We start from the raw sequence: 20969 nt of genomic DNA on the forward strand, positions 1-20969 counted from the left end.
TGAGACTGTGGTTGGCACAGAATGGTACAGAGAGTCTGTCTGAGACTGTGCTTGGCACAGAGTGGGAGGGACAGTCCGTCTGAGATTGTGGTTTTCACAGAGCATGAGGGACAGGCTGTCTAAGAATGTAGTTGGCACAGAGCTGGAGGGACAGTCTGTCTGAGAATGTGGTTGGCACAGAGCGGGAGGGACATTCCGTCTGAGACTGTGGTTGGCACACAGCGGGAGGGTCAGTCCGTCTGAGACTGTGGTTGGCTCAGAGCGTGAGGGACAGTCCGTCTGAGACTGTGGTTGGCACTGAGCGAGAGGGAAAATCCATATGAGACTGTGGTTGGCACTGAGCTGGAGGGACAGTCTGTCTGATACTGTGGTTGGCAAAGAGCTAGAGGGACAATCTGTCTGAGACTGTTGTTGGCACAGAGCGGGAAGCACAGTCTGTCTGAGACTGTGGTTGGCAAAGAGCAGAAGGGTCAGTCTGTCTGAGACTGTGGTTGGCACAGAGCGGGAGGGACAGTCTGTCTGAGACTGTGGTTGGCAAAGAGCAGAAGGGTCAGTCTGTCTGAGACTGTTGTTGGCACACAGTAGGAAGGACATGCTGTCCAAGACTCTGGCTGGCACAAAGCAGGAACTTCAGTCTGGCTGAGACTGTGGTTGGCACAGAATGGGATAGACAGTCTGTCCAAGACTCTGGCTGGCACAAAGCAGGAACTACAGTCTGGCTGAGACTGTGGTTGGCACAGAATGGGATAGACAGTCTGTCCAAGACTCTGGCTGGCACAAAGCAGGAACTACAGTCTGGCTGAGACTGTGGTTGTCACAGAGCGGGAGCAACAGTCTGTCTCAGCTTGTGGTTGGCACAGAGTGGGAGGGACAGTCTGTCTGAGACTGTGATTGGCACAGAGCAGGATGGAAATTATGGCCAAGACTGTGGGTTGCACAGCGCATGAGGGACAGTCCGTCTGAGACTGTGGTGGGCATTGAGCGAGAGGGAAAGTCCATATGAGACTGTGGTTGGCACTGAGCTGGAGGGACAATCTGTCTGAGACTGTGGTTGGCACAGAGAGGGAGTGACAGTCTGTCTGAGACTGTGGCTGGCACAGAGCGGGCGGGACAGTCTGTCTGAGACTGTTGTTGTCACACAGCAGGAAGGACATTCTGTCCAAGACTTTGGCTGGCACAAAGCAGGACGGCAGTCTGGCTGAGACTGTGGTTGGCCCTGAATGGGATAGACAGTCTGTCTGAGACTGTGCTGGGCACAGAGTGGGAGGGACAGTCTGTCTGAGACTGTGGTTGGCACAGACTGGGAGGGACAGTCCGTCTGAGATTGTGGTTTGGACAGAACATGAGGGTCAAACTGACTGAGAATGTAGTTGGCACCGAGCTGGAGAGACAGTCTGTCTGAGACTGTGGTTTGCACAGAGTGGGCGGGACAGTCTGTCTGAGACTGTGGTTGGCACAGAGTGGGAGGGACAGTCCGTCTGAGATTGTGGTTTGCACAGAACATGAGGGTCATTCTGTCTGAGAATGTAGTTGGCACCGAGCTGGAGGGACTGTCTGTCTGAGACTGTGGTTGGCAAAGAGTTGGAGGGACAGTCTGTCTGAGACTGTTGTTGGCACACAGCAGGAAAGACATTCTGTCCAAGACTTTGGCTGGCACAAAGCAGGACGGCAGTCTGGCTGAGACTGTGGTTATCACAGAATGGTATAGACAGTCTGTCTGAGACTGTGCTTGGCACAGAGCGGGAGGGACAGTCCGTCTGAGATTGTGGTTTTCACAGAGTATGAGGGACAGACTGTCTTAGAATGTAGTTGGCACAGAGCTGGAGGGACAGTCTGTCTGAGAATGTGGTTGGCACAGAGCGGGAGGGACATTCCGTCTGAGACTGTGGTTGGCACACAGCGGGAGGGACAGTCCGTCTGAGACTGTGGTTGGCTCAGAGCGTGAGGGACAGTCCGTCTGAGACTGTGGTTGGCACTGAGCATGAGGGACATTCTGTCTGAGACTGTGGTTGGCACTGAGCGAGAGGGAAAGTCCATATGAGACTGTGGTTGGCACTGAGCTGGAGGGACAATCTGTCTGAGACTGTGGTTGGCACAGAGAGGGAGGGACAGTTTGTCTGAGACTGTGGTTGGCACAGAGTTGGAGGGACAGTCTGTCTGAGACTGTTGTTGGCACACAGCAGGAAAGACATTCTGTCCAAGACTTTGGCTGGCACAAAGCAGGACGGCAGTCTGGCTGAGACTGTGGTTGGCACAGAATGGTACAGAGAGTCTGTCTGAGACTGTGCTTGGAACAGAGTGGGAGGGACAGTCCGTCTGAGATCGTGGTTTTCACAGAGCATGAGGGACAGGCTGTCTGAGAATGTAGTTGGCACAGAGCTGGAGGGACAGTCTGTCTGAGACTGTGGTTGGCACAGAGCGGGAGGGACAGTCCGTCTGAGACTTTGGTTGGCACAGAGCATGAGGTACATTCTGTCTTAGACTTTGGTTGGCACTGAGCGAGAGGGAAAGTCCATATGAGACTGTGGTTGGCACTGAGCTGGAGGGACAATCTGTCTGAGACTGTGGTTGGCACAGAGAGGGAGGGACAATCTGTCTGAGACTGTGGTTGGCACAGAGAGGGAGGGACTGTCTGTCTGAGACTGTGGTTGGCAAAGAGTTGGAGGGACAGTCTGTCTGAGACTGTTGTTGGCACACAGCAGGAAAGACATTCTGTCCAAGACTTTGGCTGGCACAAAGCAGGACGGCAGTCTGGCTGAGACTGTGGTTATCACAGAATGGTATAGACAGTCTGTCTGAGACTGTGCTTGGCACAGAGCGGGAGGGACAGTCCGTCTGAGATTGTGGTTTTCACAGAGTATGAGGGACAGACTGTCTTAGAATGTAGTTGGCACAGAGCTGGAGGGACAGTCTGTCTGAGAATGTGGTTGGCACAGAGCGGGAGGGACATTCCGTCTGAGACTGTGGTTGGCATACAGCGGGAGGGACAGTCCGTCTGAGACTGTGGTTGGCTCAGAGCGTGAGGGACAGTCCGTCTGAGACTGTGGTTGGCACAGAGCATGAGGGACATTCTGTCTGAGACTGTGGTTGGCACTGAGCGAGAGGGAAAGTCCATATGAGACTGTGGTTGGCACTGAGCTGGAGGGACAATCTGTCTGAGACTGTGGTTGGCACAGAGAGGGAGGGACAGTCTGTCTGAGACTGTGGTTGGCACAGAGTTGGAGGGACAGTCTGTCTGAGACTGTTGTTGGCACACAGCAGGAAAGACATTCTGTCCAAGACTTTGGCTGGCACAAAGCAGGATGGCAGTCTGGCTGAGACTGTGGTTGGCACAGAATGGTACAGAGAGTCTGTCTGAGACTGTGCTTGGCACAGAGTGGGAGGGACAGTCCGTCTGAGATTGTGGTTTTCACAGAGCATGAGGGACAGGCTGTCTAAGAATGTAGTTGGCACAGAGCTGGAGGGACAGTCTGTCTGAGAATGTGGTTGGCACAGAGCGGGAGGGACATTCCGTCTGAGACTGTGGTTGGCACACAGCGGGAGGGTCAGTCCGTCTGAGACTGTGGTTGGCTCAGAGCGTGAGGGACAGTCCGTCTGAGACTGTGGTTGGCACTGAGCGAGAGGGAAAATCCATATGAGAAAGTGGTTGGCACTGAGCTGGAGGGACAGTCTGTCTGATACTTTGGTTGGCAAAGAGCTGGAGGGACAATCTGTCTGAGACTGTTGTTGGCACAGAGCGGGAAGCACAGTCTGTCTGAGACTGTGGTTGGCAAAGAGCAGAAGGGTCAGTCTGTCTGAGACTGTGGTTGGCACAGAGCGGGAGGGACAGTCTGTCTGAGACTGTTGTTGGCACACAGTAGGAAGGACATGCTGTCCAAGACTCTGGCTGGCACAAAGCAGGAACTTCAGTCTGGCTGAGACTGTGGTTGGCACAGAATGGGATAGACAGTCTGTCCAAGACTCTGGCTGGCACAAAGCAGGAACTACAGTCTGGCTGAGACTGTGGTTGGCACAGAATGGGATAGACAGTCTGTCCAAGACTCTGGCTGGCACAAAGCAGGAACTACAGTCTGGCTGAGACTGTGGTTGTCACAGAGCGGGAGCAACAGTCTGTCTCAGCTTGTGGTTGGCACAGAGTGGGAGGGACAGTCTGTCTGAGACTGTGATTGGCACAGAGCAGGATGGAAATTATGGCCAAGACTGTGGGTTGCACAGCGCATGAGGGACAGTCTGTCTGAGACTGTGGTGGGCACTGAGCGAGAGGGAAAGTCCATATGAGACTGTGGTTGGCACTGAGCTGGAGGGACAATCTGTCTGAGACTGTGGTTGGCACAGAGAGGGAGTGACAGTCTGTCTGAGACTGTGGCTGGCACAGAGCGGGCGGGACAGTCTGTCTGAGACTGTTGTTGTCACACAGCAGGAAGGACATTCTGTCCAAGACTTTGGCTGGCACAAAGCAGGACGGCAGTCTGGCTGAGACTGTGGTTGGCCCTGAATGGGATAGACAGTCTGTCTGAGACTGTGCTGGGCACAGAGTGGGAGGGACAGTCTGTCTGAGACTGTGGTTGGCACAGACTGGGAGGGACAGTCCGTCTGAGATTGTGGTTTGGACAGAACATGAGGGTCAGTCTGACTGAGAATGTAGTTGGCACCGAGCTGGAGAGACAGTCTGTCTGAGACTGTGGTTTGCACAGAGTGGGCGGGACAGTCTGTCTGAGACTGTGGTTGGCACAGAGTGGGAGGGACAGTCCGTCTGAGATTGTGGTTTGCACAGAACATGAGGGTCATTCTGTCTGAGAATGTAGTTGGCACCGAGCTGGAGAGACAGTCTGTCTGAGACTGTGGTTTGCACAGAGTGGGCGGGACAGTCTGTCTGAGACTGTGGTTGGCACAGAGTGGGAGGGACAGTCCATCTGAGATTGTGGTTTGCACAGAACATGAGGGTCATTCTGTCTGAGAATGTAGTTGGCACCGAGCTGGAGGGACAGTCTGTCTGAGACTGTGGTAGGCACAGCGCGGGAGGGACACTCTGTCTGAGACTGAAGGGTGGCACAGAGTGGGTGGGACAGTCTGTCTGAGACTGTGGTTGGCACAGAGCAGGAAGGACATTCCGGCCAAGACTGTGGTTGGCACAGCGCATGAGGGGCAGTCCATCTGAGACTTTGGTAGACACAGAGCTGCAGGGACAATCTGTCTGGGACTGTGGTTGGCACAGAGCAGGAGGGACAGTCTGTCTGAGAATGTGATTGGCACAGAGCGAGAGCGATATTCCGTCTGAGACTGTGGTTGGCACAGAGCGGGAGGGACAGTTCGTCTGAGACTTTGGTTGGCACAGAGCATGAGGGACATTCTGTCTGAGACTGTGGTTGGCTCTGAGTGACAGGGAAAGTCCATATGAGACTGTGGTTGGCACTGAGCTTGAGGGACAATCTGTCTGAGACTGTGGTTGGAACAGAGTGGGAGGGACAGTCTGTCTGAGACTGTGGTTGGCACAGAGTGGGAGGGACAGTCTGTCTGAGACTGCTGCTGGCACACAGCAGGAAGGAAATTCTGTCCAAGACTTTGGCTGGCACAAAGCAGGACTGCAGTCTGGCTGAGAATGTGGTTGGCACAGAATGGGATAGACAGTCTGTCTGAGACTGTGCTTGGCACAGAGTGGGATGGACAGTCAGTCTGTGATTGTGGTTCGCAAAGAGCATGAGGGACAGACTGTCTGAGAATGTAGTTGGCACAGAGCTGGAGGGACAGTCTGTCTGAGACTGTGGTTGGCACAGAGCGGGAGGGACAGTCCGTCTGAGACTTTGGTTGGCACAGAGCATGAGGGACATTCTGTCTGAGACTTTGGTTGGCACTGAGCGAGAGGGAAAGTCCATATGAGACTGTGGTTGGCACTGAGCTGGAGGGACAATCTGTCTGAGACTGTGGTTGGCACAGAGAGGGAGGGACAATCTGTCTGAGACTGTGGTTGGCACAGAGAGGGAGGGACTGTCTGTCTGAGACTGTGGTTGGCAAAGAGTTGGAGGGACAGTCTGTCTGAGACTGTTGTTGGCACACAGCAGGAAAGACATTCTGTCCAAGACTTTGGCTGGCACAAAGCAGGACGGCAGTCTGGCTGAGACTGTGGTTATCACAGAATGGTATAGACAGTCTGTCTGAGACTGTGCTTGGCACAGAGCGGGAGGGACAGTCCGTCTGAGATTGTGGTATTCACAGAGTATGAGGGACAGACTGTCTTAGAATGTAGTTGGCACAGAGCTGGAGGGACAGTCTGTCTGAGACTGTGGTTGGCACCTAGCGGGAGGGACATTCCGTCTGAGACTGTGGTTGGCACACAGCGGGAGGGACAGTCCATCTGAGACTGTGGTTGGCACTGAGCGAGAGGGAAAATCCATATGAGACTGTGGTTGGCACTGAGCTGGAGGGACAGTCTGTCTGATACTGTGTTTGGCACAGAGCTGGAGGGACAATCTGTCTGAGACTGTGGTTGGCACAGAGCGGGAGGCACAGTCTGTCTGAGACTGTGGTTGGCAAAGAGCAGAAGGGTCAGTCTGTCTGAGACACTGGTTGGCACAGAGCGGGAGGGACAGTCTGTCTGAGACTGTTGTTGGCACACAGTAGGAAGGACATGCTGTCCAAGACTCTGGCTGGCATAAAGCAGGAACTTCAGTCTGGCTCAGACTGTGGTTGGCACAGAATGGGATAGACAGTCTGTCCAAGACTCTGGCTGGCACAAAGCAGGAACTACAGTCTGGCTGAGACTGTGGTTGGCGCAGAATGGGATAGACAGTCTGTCCAAGACTCTGGCTGGCACAAAGCAGGAACTACAGTCTGGCTGAGACTGTGGTTGTCACAGAGCGGGAGCAACAGTCTGTCTCAGCTTGTGGTTGGCACAGAGTGGGAGGGACAGTCTGTCTGAGACTGTGGTTGGCACAGAGCAGGATGGAAATTATGGCCAAGACTCTGGTTTGCACAGCGCATGAGGGACTGTCTGTCTGTGGTGGGCACTGAGCGAGAGGGAAAGTCCATATGAGACTGTGGTTGGCACTGAGCTGGAGGGACAATCTGTCTGAGACTGTTTTTGGCACAGAGAGGGAGTGACAGTCTGTCTGAGACTGTGGCTGGCACAGAGCGGGCGGGACAGTCTGTCTGAGACTGTTGTTGTCACACAGCAGGAAGGACATTCTGTCCAAGACTTTGGCTGGCACAAAGCAGGACGGCAGTCTGGCTGAGACTGTGGTTGGCCCTGAATGGGATAGACAGTCTGTCTGGGACTGTGGTTGGCACAGAGCTGGAGGGACAGTCTGTCTGAGACTGTGCGTGGCACAGAGCGGGAGGTACAGTCTGTCTGAGACGGTGGTTGGCACAGAGCGGGAGGGACAGTCTGTCTGAGACTGTTGTTGGCACACAGCACGAAGGACATGCTGTCCAAGACTCTGGCTGCCACAAAGCAGGAACTACAGTCTGGCTGAGACTGTGGTTGGCACAGAATTGGATAGACAGTCTGTCTGAGACTGTGGTTGGCACAGAGCTGATGCGACAGTCTGTCTGAAGTTGTTGTTGGCACAGAGTGGGATGGACAGTCTGTCTGAGACTGTGGTTGGCACAGAGCAGAAAGGAAATTCTGGCCAAGACTGTGGTTGGCACAGCGCATGAGGGACAATCCGTCTGAGACTGTGGTTGGCAGAGAGCTGCAGGGACAATCTGTCTGGGACTGTGGTTGGCACAGAGCAGTAGGGACAGTATGACTTAGACTAAAGTTGTCATAGAATGGGGTAGACAGTCTGTTTGAAACAGTGCTTGGCACAGAGCGGGAGGGTAAGTCTGTCTGAGACTGAGGTTGGCACAGACTGGGAGTGACAGTCTCTCTGAGACTGTGGTTGGCACTGAGCGAGAGGGAAAGTCCATATGAGACTGTGGTTGGCACTGAGCTAGAGGGACAGTATGTCTGAGACTGTGGTTGGCGCAGAGCTGGAGGGACAATCTGTCTGAGACTGTGGATGGCACAGAGCAGGAGGGACAGTCTGTCTGAGACTGTGGTTGGCACAGAATGTTTGGGACAGTCTTTCTGAGACTGTGGTTGGCACAGAGCAGGAAGGACATTCTGGCCAAGTCTGTGTTTGGCACAGCACATGAGGGGCAGTCTGTCTGAGACTGTGGTTGGCACAGAGCTGCAGGGACAATCTGTCTGGGACTGTGGTTGGCACCGAGCAGGAGGGACAGTCTGACTTAGACTAAGGTTGGCATAGAAAGTGTTAGACAGTCTGTTTGAGACAGTGCTTGGCACAGAGCGGGTGGGACTGTCCGTCTGAGAATGTGGTTTGCACAGAACTTGAGGGACAACTGCCTGAGAATGGAGTTGGCACAGAGCTGGAGGGACAGTGAGTCTGACACTGTGGTTGGCACAGAGCAGGAGGGACATTCCGTCTGAGACTGTGGTTGGCAGAGAGCAGGAGGGACAGTCCGTCTGAGACTGTTTTTGGCACAGAGCGTGAGGGACAGTCTGTCTGAGACTGTGGTCGGCACAGATCTAGATGGAAAGTCAATATGAGACTGTGGTTGGCACTGAGCTGGAGGGACAGTCTGTCTGAGACTGCGGTTGGCACAGAGCTGGAGGGACAATCTGTCCGAGACTGTGGGTGGCACAGAGCGGGAGGTACAGTCTGTCTGAGACTGTGGTTGGCATACAGCACGAAGGACATGCTGTCCAAGACACTGGCTGCCACAATGCAGGAACGACAGTCTGGCTGAGACTGTGGTTGGCACAGAATTGGATAGACAGTCTGTCTGAGACTGTGGTTGGCACAGAACGGAAGCGACAGTCTGTCTCAGATTGTGGTTGGCACAGAGTGGGATGGACAGTCTGTCTGAGACTTTGGTTGGCACAGAGCAGGAAGGAAATTCTGGCCAAGACTTTGGTTGGCACAGCGCATGAGGGACAATCCGTCTGAGACAGTGGTTGGCAGAGAGCTGCAGGGACTATCTGTCTGGGACTGTGGTTGGCACAGAGCAAGAGGGACAGTCTGACTTAGACTAAAGTTGTCATAGAATGCGTTAGACAGTCTGTTTGAAACAGTGCTTGGCAAAGAGCGGGAGGGGAAGTCTGTCTGAGACTGAGGTTGGCACAGACTGGGAGTGACAGTCTGTCTTAGACAGTGGTTGGCAAAGAGCGGGAGAAACAGTCTGTCTGAGACTGGTTGGCACAGTACAGGTGGGACAGTCTGTCTGAGATGACGGTTGGCAACAGAGCATGAGGGACATTCTGACTGAGACTTTGGTTGGCACAAAATGGGACAGACATTCTGTTGGAGACTGTGATTGGCACAGAGCGGGAGGGACTGTCAGTCTGAGACTGTAGTTGGCACACAGCTGGAGGGACAGCCTGTCGGAGACTGTGGTTGGCACAGAGCGGGAGGGACAGTCCATCTGAGACTGTGGTTGGCACAGAGCATGAGGGACAGTCTGTCTGAGACTGTGGTTGGCACTGAGCGAGAGTGAAAGTCCATATGAGACTGTGGTTGTCACTGAGCTGGAGGGACAATCTGTCTGAGACTGTGGTTGGCACAGAGCGGGAGGGACCGTCTGTCTGAGACTGTTGTTGACACACAGCAGGAAGGATATTCTGTCCAATACTTTGGCTGGCACAAAGCAGGACGCCAGTCTGGCTGAGACTGTGGTTGGCACAGAATGGGATAGACAGTCTCTCTGAGGCTGTGCTTGGCACAGAGTGGGAGGGACAGTCTGTCTGAGACTGTGGTTGGCACAGAGTTGGAGGGACAGTCCGTCTGAGATTGTGGTTTGCACAGAACGTGAGGGACAGTCTGTCTGAGAATGTAGTTGGCACCGAGCTGCAGGGACAGTCTGTCTGAGACTGTGGTAGGCACAGATCGGGAGGCACATTCCGTCTGAAACTGTGGTTGGCACAGAGCGGGAGGGACAGTCCATCTCAGACTGTGGTTGGCACAGAGCGTGAGGAACAGTCTGTCTGAGACTGTGGTTGACACAGAGCAGGAGGGACAGTCTGACTTAGACTAAGGTTGGCATAGAAAGGGTTAGACAGAATGTTTGAGACATTGCTTGGCAGAGAGCGGGAGGGACAGTCTGTCTGAGAAGGTGATTGGCGCAGAGCCAGAGGGACTGTATGCATGAGACTGTAGTTGGCACAGAGCTGGACGGACAGTCTGTCTGAGACTGTGATTGGCACAGAGCGAGAGGGATATTCCGTCTGAGACTGTAGTTGGCACAGAGCGGGATGCACAGTCCGTCTGAGACTGTGGTTGGCACAGAGCATGAGGGACATTCTGTCTGAGACTGTGGTTGGCACTGAGCGAGAGGGAAAGTCCATATGAGACTGTGGTTGGCACTGAGCTGGAGGGACAATCTGTCTGAGACTGTGGTTGGCACAGAGAGGGAGGGACAGTCTGTCTGAGACTGTGGTTGGCACAGAGTTGAAGGGACAGTCTGTCTGAGACTGTTGTTGGCACACAGCAGGAAAGACATTCTGTCCAATACTTTGGCTGGCACAAAGCAGGACGGCAGTCTGGCTGAGACTGTGGTTGGCACAGAATGGTATAGACAGTCTGTAGGAGACTGTGCTTGGCACAGAGCAGGAGGGAGTCCGTCTGAGATTGTGGTTTTCACAGAGCATGAGGGACAGGCTGTCTAAGAATGTAGTTGGCACAGAGCTGGAGGGACAGTCTGTCTGAGAATGTGGTTGGCACAGAGCGTGAGGGACAGTCCGTCTGAGACTGTGGTTGGCACTGAGCGAGAGGGACAATCGATATGAGACTGTGGTTGGCACTGAGCTGGAGGGACAGTCTGTCTGATACTGTGGTTGGCACAGAGCTGGAGGGACAATCTGTCTGAGACTGTGGTTGGCACAGAGCGGGAGGCACAGTCTGTCTGAGACTGTGGTTGGCAAAGAGCAGAAGGGTCAGTCTGTCTGAGACTGTGGTTGGCACAGAGCGGGAGGGACAGTCTGTCTGAGACTGTTGTTGGCACACAGTAGGAAGGACATGCTGTCCAAGACTCTGGCTGGCACAAAGCAGGATCTTCAGTCTGGCTGAGACTGTGGTTGGCACAGAATGGGATAGACAGTCTGTCCAAGACTCTGGCTGGCACAAAGCAGGAACTACAGTCTGGCTGAGACTGTGGTTGGCTCAGAATGGTATAGACAGTCTGTCCAAGACTCTGGCTGGCACAAAGCAGGAACTACAGTCTGGCTGAGACTGTGGTTGTCACAGAGCGGGAGCAACAGTCTGTCTCAGCTTGTGGTTGGCACAGAGTGGGAGGGACAGTCTGTCTGAGACTGTGGTTGGCACCGAGCAGGATGGAAATTATGGCCAAGACTGTGGTTTGCACAGCGCATGAGGGATAGTCTGTCTGAGACTGTGGTGGGCACTGAGCGAGAGGGAAAGTCCATATGAGACTGTGGTTGGCACTGAGCTGGAGGGACAATCTGTCTGAGACTGTGGTTGGCACAGAGAGGGAGTGACAGTCTGTCTGAGACAGTGGCTGGCACAGAGCGGGCGGGACAGTCTGTCTGAGACTGTTGTTGTCACACAGCAGGAAGGACATTCTGTCCAAGACTTTGGCTGGCACAAAGCAGGACGGCAGTCTGGCTGAGACTGTGGTTGGCCCTGAATGGGATAGACAGTCTGTCTGAGACTGTGCTAGGCACAGAGTGGGAGGGACAGTCTGTCTGAGACTGTGGTTGGCACAGAGTGGGAGGGACAGTCCGTCTGAGATTGTGGTTTGCACAGAACATGAGGGTCATTCTGTCTGAGAATGTAGTTGGCACCGAGCTGGAGGGACAGTCTGTCTGAGACTGTGGTAGGCACAGCGCGGGAGGGACACTCTGTCTGAGACTGTGGGTGGCACAGAGTGGGTGGGACAGTCCGTCTGAGACTGTGGTTGGCACAGAGCAGGAAGGACATTCCGGCCAAGACTGTGGTTGGCACAGCGCATGAGGGGCAGTCCGTCTGAGACTTTGGTAGACACAGAGCTGCAGGGACAATCTGTCTGGGACTGTGGTTGGCACAGAGCAGGAGGGACAGTCTGTCTGAGAATGTGATTGGCACAGAGCGAGAGCGATATTCCGTCTGAGACTGTGGTTGGCACAGAGCGGGAGGGACAGTTCGTCTGAGACTTTGGTTGGCACAGAGCATGAGGGACATTCTGTCTGAGACTGTGGTTGGCTCTGAGCGACAGGGAAAGTCCATATGAGACTGTGGTTGGCACTGAGCTTGAGGGACAATCTGTCTGAGACTGTGGTTGGAACAGAGCGGGAGGGACAGTCTGTCTGAGACTGTGGTTGGCACAGAGTGGGAGGGACAGTCTGTCTGAGATGCTGCTGGCACACAGCAGGAAGGAAATTCTGTCCAAGACTTTGACTGGCACAAAGCAGGACTGCAGTCTTGCTGAGACTGTGGTTGGCACAGAATGGGATAGACAGTCTGTCTGAGACTGTGCTTGGCACAGAGTGGGATGGACAGTCCGTCTGTGGTTGTGGTTCGCAAAGAGCATGAGGGACAGACTGTCTGAGAATGTAGTTGGCACAGAGCTGGAGGGACAGTCTGTCTGAGACTGTGGTTGGCACAGAGCGGGAGGGACAGTCCGTCTGAGACTTTGGTTGGCACAGAGCATGAGGGACATTCTGTCTGAGACTTTGGTTGGCACTGAGCGAGAGGGAAAGTGCATATGAGACTGTGGTTGGCACTGAGCTGGAGGGACAATCTGTCTGAGACTGTGGTTGGCACAGAGAGGGAGGGACAGTCTGTCTGAGACTGTGGTTGGCAAAGAGTTGGACGGACAGTCTGTCTGAGACTGTGGTTGGCACACAGCAGGAAAGACATTCTGTCCAAGACTTTGGCTGGCACAAAGCAGGACGGCAGTCTGGCTGAGACTGTGGTTGGCACAGAATGGTATAGACAGTCTGTCTGAGACTGTGCTTGGCACAGAGCGGGAGGGACAGTCCGTCTGAGATTGTGGTTTTCAGAGTATGAGGGACAGACTGTCTTAGAATGTAGTTGGCACAGAGCTGGAGGGACAGTCTGTCTGAGACTGTGGTTGGCACATAGCGGGAGGGACATTCCGTCTGAGCCTGTGGTTGGCACACAGCGGGAGGGACAGTCCGTCTGAGACTGTGGTTGGCACTGAGCGAGAGGGAAAATCCATATGAGACTGTGGTTGGCACTGAGCTGGAGGGACAGTCTGTCTGATACTGTGGTTGGCACAGAGCTGGAGGGACAATCTGTCTGAGACTGTGGTTGGCACAGAGCGGGAGGCACAGTCTGTCTGAGACTGTGGTTGGCAAAGAGCAGAAGGGTCAGTCTGTCTGAGACTGTGGTTGGCACAGAGCGGGAGGGACAGTCTGTCTGAGACTGTTGTTGGCACACAGTAGGAAGGACATGCTGTCCAAGACTCTGGCTGGCACAAAGCAGGATCTTCAGTCTGGCTGAGACTGTGGTTGGCACAGAATGGGATAGACAGTCTGTCCAAGACTATGGCTGGCACAAAGCAGGAACTACAGTCTGGCTGAGACTGTGGTTGGCTCAGAATGGTATAGACAGTCTGTCCAAGACTCTGGCTGGCACAAAGCAGGAACTACAGTCTGGCTGAGACTGTGGTTGTCACAGAGCGGGAGCAACAGTCTGTCTCAGCTTGTGGTTGGCACAAAGTGGGAGGGACAGTCTGTCTGAGACTGTGGTTGGCACCGAGCAGGATGGAAATTATGGCCAAGACTGTGGTTTGAACAGCGCATGAGGGATAGTCCGTCTGAGACTGTGGTGGGCACTGAGCGAGAGGGAAAGTCCATATGAGACTGTGGTTGGCACTGAGCTGGAGGGACAATCTGTCTGAGACTGTGGTTGGCAGAGAGAGGGAGTGACAGTCTGTCTGAGACTGTGGCTGGCACAGAGTGGGCGGGACAGTCTGTCTGAGACTGTTGTTGTCACACAGCAGGAAGGACATTCTGTCCAAGACTTTGGCTGGCACAAAGCAGGACGGCAGTCTGGCTGAGACTGTGGTTGGCCCTGAATGGGATAGACAGTCTGTCTGAGACTGTGCTGGGCACAGAGTGGGAGGGACAATCTGTCTGAGACTGTGGTTGGCACAGAGTGGGAGGGACAGTCCGTCTGAGATTGTGGTTTGGACAGAACATGAGGGTCAGTCTGACTGAGAATGTAGTTGGCACCGAGCTGGAGAGACAGTCTGTCTGAGACTGTGGTTTGCACAGAGTGGGCGGGACAGTCTGTCTGAGACTGTGGTTGGCACAGAGTGGGAGGGACAGTCCGTCTGAGATTGTGGTTTGCACAGAACATGAGGGTCATTCTGTCTGAGAATGTAGTTGGCACCGAGCTGGAGGGACAGTCTGTCTGAGACTGTGGTAGGCACAGCGCGGGAGGGACACTCTGTCTGAGACTGTGGGTGGCACAGAGTGGGTGGGACAGTCTGTCTGAGACTGTGGTTGGCACAGAGCAGGAAGGTCATTCCGGCCAAGACTGTGGTTGGCACAGCGCATGAGGGGCAGTCCGTCTGAGACTTTGGTAGACACAGAGCTGCAGGGACAATCTGTCTGGGACTGTGGTTGGCACAGTGCAGGAGGGACAGTCTGTCTGAGAATGTGATTGGCACAGAGCGAGAGCGATATTCCGTCTGAGACTGTGGTTGGCAGAGAGTGGGAGGGACAGTTCGTCTGAGACTTTGGTTGGCACAGAGCATGAGGGACATTCTGTCTGAGACTGTGGTTGGCTCTGAGCGACAGGGAAAGTCCATATGAGACTGTGGTTGGCACTGAGCCTGAGGGACAATCTGTCTGAGACTGTGGTTGGAACAGAGTGGGAGGGACAGTCTGTCTGAGACTGTGGTTGGCACAGAGTGGGAGGGACAGTCTGTCTGAGACTGCTGCTGGCACACAGCAGGAAGGAAATTCTGTCCAAGACTTTGGCTGGCACAAAGCAGGACTGCAGTCTGGCTGAGACTGTGGTTGGCACAGAATGGGATAGACAGTCTGTCTGAGACTGTGCTTGGCACAGAGTGGGATGGACAGTCCGTCTGTGATTGTGGTTCGCAAAGAGCATGAGGGACAGACTGTCTGAGAATGTAATTGGCACAGAGCTGGAGGGACAGTCTGTCTGAGACTGTGGTGGGCACTGAGCGAGAGGGAAAGTCCATATGAGACTGTGCTTGGCACTGAGCTGGAGGGACAATCTGTCTGAGACTGTTTTTGGCACAGAGAGGGAGTGACAGTCTGTCTGAGACTGTGGCTGGCACAGAGCGGGCGGGACAGTCTGTCTGAGACTGTTGTTGTCACACAGCAGGAAGGACATTCTGTCCAAGACTTTGGCTGGCACAAAGCAGGACGGCAGTCTGGCTGAGACTGTGGTTGGCCCTGAATGGGTTAGACAGTCTGTCTGAGACTGTGGTTGGCACAGAGCTGGAGGGGCAGTCTGTCTGAGACTGTGCGTGGCACAGAGCGGGAGGTACAGTCTGTCTGAGACGGTGGTTGGCACAGAGCGGGAGGGACAGTCTGTCTGAGACTGTTGTTGGCACACAGCACGAAGGACATGCTGTCCAAGACTCTGGCTGCCACAAAGCAGGAACTACAGTCTGGCTGAGACTGTGGTTGGCACAGAATTGGATAGACAGTCTGTCTGAGACTGTGGTTGGCACAGAGCTGATGCGACAGTCTGTCTCAAGTTGTGGTTGGCACAGAGTGGGATGGACAGTCTGTCTGAGACTGTGGTTGGCACAGAGCAGAAAGGAAATTCTGGCCAAGACTGTGGTTGGCACAGCGCATGAGGGACAATCCGTCTGAGACTGTGGTTGGCAGAGAGCTGCAGGGACAATCTGTCTGGGACTGTGGTTGGCACAGAGCAGTAGGGACAGTATGACTTAGACTAAAGTTGTCATAGAATGGGGTAGACAGTCTGTTTGAAACAGTGCTTGGCACAGAGCGGGAGGGGAAGTCTGTCTGAGACTGAGGTTGGCACAGACTGGGAGTGACAGTCTCTCTGAGACTGTGGTTGGCACTGAGCGAGAGGGAAAGTCCATATGAGACTGTGGTTGGCACTGAGCTAGAGGGACAGTATGTCTGAGACTGTGGTTGGCGCAGAGCTGGAGGGACAATCTGTCTGAGACTGTGGATGGCACAGAGCAGGAGGGACAGTCTGTCTGAGACTGTGGTTGGCACAGAATGTTTGGGACAGTCTTTCTGAGACTGTGGTTGGCACAGAGCAGGAAGGACATTCTGGCCAAGTCTGTGTTTGGCACAGCACATGAGGGGCAGTCTGTCTGAGACTGTGGTTGGCACAGAGCTGCAGGGACAATCTGTCTGGGACTGTGGTTGGCACCGAGCAGGAGGGACAGTCTGACTTAGACTAAGGTTGGCATAGAAAGTGTTAGACAGTCTGTTTGAGACAGTGCTTGGCACAGAGCGGGTGGGACTGTCCGTCTGAGAATGTGGTTTGCACAGAACTTGAGGGACAACTGCCTGAGAATGGAGTTGGCACAGAGCTGGAGGGACAGTGAGTCTGACACTGTGGTTGGCACAGAGCAGGAGGGACATTCCGTCTGAGACTGTGGTTGGCAGAGAGCAGGAGGGACAGTCCGTCTGAGACTGTTTTTGGCACAGAGCGTGAGGGACAGTCTGTCTGAGACTGTGGTCGGCACAGATCTAGATGGAAAGTCAATATGAGACTGTGGTTGGCACTGAGCTGGAGGGACAGTCTGTCTGAGACTGCGGTTGGCACAGAGCTGGAGGGACAATCTGTCCGAGACTGTGGGTGGCACAGAGCGGGAGGTACAGTCTGTCTGAGACTGTGGTTGGCATACAGCACGAAGGACATGCTGTCCAAGACACTGGCTGCCACAATGCAGGAACGACAGTCTGGCTGAGACTGTGGTTGGCACAGAATTGGATAGACAGTCTGTCTGAGACTGTGGTTGGCACAGAACGGAAGCGACAGTCTGTCTCAGATTGTGGTTGGCACAGAGTGGGATGGACAGTCTGTCTGAGACTTTGGTTGGCACAGAGCAGGAAGGAAATTCTGGCCAAGACTTTGGTTGGCACAGCGCATGAGGGACAATCCGTCTGAGACAGTGGTTGGCAGAGAGCTGCAGGGACTATCTGTCTGGGACTGTGGTTGGCACAGAGCAAGAGGGACAGTCTGACTTAGACTAAAGTTGTCATAGAATGCGTTAGACAGTCTGTTTGAAACAGTGCTTGGCAAAGAGCGGGAGGGTAAGTCTGTCTGAGACTGAGGTTGGCACAGACTGGGAGTGACAGTCTGTCTTAGACAGTGGTTGGCAAAGAGCGGGAGAAACAGTCTGTCTGAGACTGGTTGGCACAGTACAGGTGGGACAGTCTGTCTGAGATGACGGTTGGCAACAGAGCATGAGGGACATTCTGACTGAGACTTTGGTTGGCACAAAATGGGACAGACATTCTGTTGGAGACTGTGATTGGCACAGAGCGGGAGGGACTGTCAGTCTGAGACTGTAGTTGACACACAGCTGGAGGGACAGCCTGTCGGAGACTGTGGTTGGCACAGAGCGGGAGGGACAGTACATCTGAGACTGTGGTTGGCACAGAGCATGAGGGACAGTCTGTCTGAGACTGTGGTTGGCACTGAGCGAGAGTGAAAGTCCATATGAGACTGTGGTTGTCACTGAGCTGGAGGGACAATCTGTCTGAGACTGTGGTTGGCACAGAGCGGGAGGGACAGTCTGTCTGAGACTGTTGTTGACACACAGCAGGAAGGATATTCTGTCCAATACTTTGGCTGGCACAAAGCAGGACGCCAGTCTGGCTGAGACTGTGGTTGGCACAGAATGGGATAGACAGTCTCTCTGAGGCTGTGCTTGGCACAGAGTGGGAGGGACAGTCTGTCTGAGACTGTGGTTGGCACAGAGTGGGAGGGACAGTCCGTCTGAGATTGTGGTTTGCACAGAACGTGAGGGACAGTCTGTCTGAGAATGTAGTTGGCAGCGAGCTGCAGGGACAGTCTGTCTGAGACTGTGGTAGGCACAGATCGGGAGGCACATTCCGTCTGAAACTGTGGTTGGCACAGAGCGGGAGGGACAGTCCATCTCAGACTGTGGTTGGCACAGAGCGTGAGGAACAGTCTGTCTGAGACTGTGGTTGACACAGAGCAGGAGGGACAGTCTGACTTAGACTAAGGTTGGCATAGAAAGGGTTAGACAGTCTGTTTGAGACATTGCTTGGCAGAGAGCGGGAGGGACAGTCTGTCTGAGAAGGTGATTGGCGCAGAGCCAGAGGGACTGTATGCATGAGACTGTAGTTGGCACAGAGCTGGACGGACAGTCTGTCTGAGACTATGATTGGCACAGAGCGAGAGGGATATTCCGTCTGAGACTGTAGTTGGCACAGAGCGGGATGCACAGTCCGTCTGAGACTGTGGTTGGCACAGAGCATGAGGGACATTCTGTCTGAGACTGTGGTTGGCACTGAGCGAGAGGGAAAGTCCATATGAGACTGTGGTTGGCACTGAGCTGGAGGGACAATCTGTCTGAGACTGTGGTTGGCACAGAGAGGGAGGGACAGTCTGTCTGAGACTGTGGTTGGCACAGAGTTGGAGGGACAGTCTGTCTGAGACTGTTGTTGGCACACAGCAGGAAAGACATTCTGTCCAATACTTTGGCTGGCACAAAGCAGGACGGCAGTCTGGCTGAGACTGTGGTTGGCACAGAATGGTATAGACAGTCTGTCGGAGACTGTGCTTGGCACAGAGCAGGAGGGACAGCCCGTCTGAGATTGTGGTTTTCACAGAGCATGAGGGACAGGCTGTCTAAGAATGTAGTTGGCACAGAGCTGGAGGGACAGTCTGTCTGAGAATGTGGTTGGCACAGAGCGTGAGGGACAGTCCGTCTGAGACTGTGGTTGGCACTGAGCGAGAGGGACAATCGATATGAGACTGTGGTTGGCACTGAGCTGGAGGGACAGTCTGTCTGATACTGTGGTTGGCACAGAGCTGGAGGGACAATCTGTCTGAGACTGTGGTTGGCACAGAGCGGGAGGCACAGTCTGTCTGAGACTGTGGTTGGCAAAGAGCAGAAGGGTCAGTCTGTCTGAGACTGTGGTTGGCACAGAGCGGGAGGGACAGTCTGTCTGAGACTGTTGTTGGCACACAGTAGGAAGGACATGCTGTCCAAGACTCTGGCTGGCACAAAGCAGGATCTTCAGTCTGGCTGAGACTGTGGTTGGCACAGAATGGGATAGACAGTCTGTCCAAGACTCTGGCTGGCACAAAGCAGGAACTACAGTCTGGCTGAGACTGTGGTTGGCTCAGAATGGTATAGACAGTCTGTCCAAGACTCTGGCTGGCACAAAGCAGGAACTACAGTCTGGCTGAGACTGTGGTTGTCACAGAGCGGGAGCAACAGTCTGTCTCAGCTTGTGGTTGGCACAGAGTGGGAGGGACAGTCTGTCTGAGACTGTGGTTGGCACCGAGCAGGATGGAAATTATGGCCAAGACTGTGGTTTGCACAGCGCATGAGGGATAGTCTGTCTGAGACTGTGGTGGGCACTGAGCGAGAGGGAAAGTCCATATGAGACTGTGGTTGGCAGTGAGCTGGAGGGACAATCTGTCTGAGACTGTGGTTGGCACAGAGAGGGAGTGACAGTCTGTCTGAGACAGTGGCTGGCACAGAGCGGGCGGGACAGTCTGTCTGAGACTGTTGTTGTCACACAGCAGGAAGGACATTCTGTCCAAGACTTTGGCTGGCACAAAGCAGGACGGCAGTCTGGCTGAGACTGTGGTTGGCCCTGAATGGGATAGACAGTCTGTCTGAGACTGTGCTAGGCACAGAGTGGGAGGGACAGTCTGTCTGAGACTGTGGTTGGCACAGAGTGGGAGGGACAGTCCGTCTGAGATTGTGGTTTGCACAGAACATGAGGGTCATTCTGTCTGAGAATGTAGTTGGCACCGAGCTGGAGGGACAGTCTGTCTGAGACTGTGGTAGGCACAGCGCGGGAGGGACACTCTGTCTGAGACTGTGGGTGGCACAGAGTGGGTGGGACAGTCCGTCTGAGACTGTGGTTGGCACAGAGCAGGAAGGACATTCCGGCCAACACTGTGGTTGGCACAGCGCATGAGGGGCAGTCCGTCTGAGACTTTGGTAGACACAGAGCTGCAGGGACAATCTGTCTGGGACTGTGGTTGGCACAGAGCAGGAGGGACAGTCTGTCTGAGAATGTGATTGGCACAGAGCGAGAGCGATATTCCGTCTGAGACAGTGGTTGGCACAGAGCGGGAGGGACAGTTCGTCTGAGACTTTGGTTGGCACAGAGCATGAGGGACATTCTGTCTGAGACTGTGGTTGGCTCTGAGCGACAGGGAAAGTCCATATGAGACTGTGGTTGGCACTGAGCTTGAGGGACAATCTGTCTGAGACTGTGGTTGGAACAGAGCGGGAGGGACAGTCTGTCTGAGACTGTGGTTGGCACAGAGTGGGAGGGACAGTCTGTCTGAGACTGCTGCTGGCACACAGCAGGAAGGAAATTCTGTCCAAGACTTTGGCTGGCACAAAGCAGGACTGCAGTCTTGCTGAGACTGTGGTTGGCACAGAATGGGATAGACAGTCTGTCTAAGACTGTGCTTGGCACAGAGTGGGATGGACAGTCCGTCTGTGATTGTGGTTCGCAAAGAGCATGAGGGACAGACTGTCTGAGAATGTAGTTGGCACAGAGCTGGAGGGACAGTCTGTCTGAGACTGTGGTTGGCACAGAGCGGGAGGGACAGTCCGTCTGAGACTTTGGTTGGCACAGAGCATGAGGGACATTCTGTCTGAGACTTTGGTTGGCACTGAGCGAGAGGGAAAGTGCATATGAGACTGTGGTTGGCACTGAGCTGGAGGGACAATCTGTCTGAGACTGTGGTTGGCACAGAGAGGGAGGGACAGTCTGTCTGAGACTGTGGTTGGCAAAGAGTTGGACGGACAGTCTGTCTGAG

Source organism: Carcharodon carcharias, chromosome 10 (genome assembly GCF_017639515.1).
Source record: "Carcharodon carcharias isolate sCarCar2 chromosome 10, sCarCar2.pri, whole genome shotgun sequence".
Lineage (NCBI taxonomy): Eukaryota > Metazoa > Chordata > Chondrichthyes > Lamniformes > Lamnidae > Carcharodon > Carcharodon carcharias.